We start from the raw sequence: 1,161 nt of genomic DNA on the forward strand, positions 1-1,161 counted from the left end.
CAGCTTGCGCCAAGTCGTTTAACTCTCTGAATATCATCAGTTACGTTAACAACCCGTCAGCCTGCGCCATCTAGAGTTTCATGACTGAACTATATATATATACTGTGTATGTATATATATATATATATATATACAGTATATTAGTATAACTGAGAACTGAGATTTAGGAGAATGACAGAAATAAAAATTGAGCTCAAGATGCTTTGCTTAGTGACAGATCATAGGATTAATTATGTTTCTTTCTTACAGAGTGATTGTAGACACAGATTACATTTTTGATATTGGTATGAACCTACTGCACAGCCTATAAAAGACATGCAGCAAACTCATACAACATTTCCCCATGGAGTTCAGCTTCATTTACTCTAAATAAAGCAACTAAACCATGCGCGGCTAAAGACACCAAATTAAATAAGGTAACTCTGGCCTTGATGCGATCATACAGAACAAGCAGCAGAATCAAAAAGAAAAAAATTATAAATAAATATAATATATCAACACCTAATAGATCAAAAGCGGCTATTTTTGTGTTTCGTGATTAATGAGTCCAGAAGTGCTGTTTTCTCCTCACACTTTAGAAGATCTTCCACCTTGTTAAATCCCAAGGGAAAGGCATGGAAATGCAGGGGAAGTATTCTACTTTCCTGAAGTATCTGCCAGTCTGTTCTACTCTTAGATGACCTATTATGAAATTAGTGAACAGGAAGTGAGCTCATTATTCTCTTAGCTAATGAGTCATCTGCTAAATTGACAAAAAACAAACAAAAAACAATGATTTTAACTGTGAAGGCATGTATATCCCTACATCACATATACTGTAGATTTGACTCATATCAGACAATCTATCTGTTATGTTAAAGGAATAGTTCACCCCAAAATTTAAATTTGCTGAAAATCTAAAATGTAGATGAGTTTGTTTCTTCATCTGAACATTTTTTGAGAAATTTAGATCACCAATGGATCCTCTGCATTGAATGGGTGCCGTCAGAATGAGGGTCCAAACAGCTTATGGAAACATCACAATAATCCACACCACCCCAGCCCATCAATTCACATCTTGTGAATTGAAAAGCTGTGTGTTCGTAAATAAATCCATCAATAAGGTGTTTTAATTTAAACCTTCGCTTCTGACCAAACTCTGAGTACTTTTTTTTTTTTTTT

This window comes from Sinocyclocheilus rhinocerous, unplaced genomic scaffold (genome assembly GCF_001515625.1).
Source record: "Sinocyclocheilus rhinocerous isolate Xijiao unplaced genomic scaffold, SAMN03320098_v1.1 scaffold448, whole genome shotgun sequence".
Taxonomy (NCBI): domain Eukaryota; kingdom Metazoa; phylum Chordata; class Actinopteri; order Cypriniformes; family Cyprinidae; genus Sinocyclocheilus; species Sinocyclocheilus rhinocerous.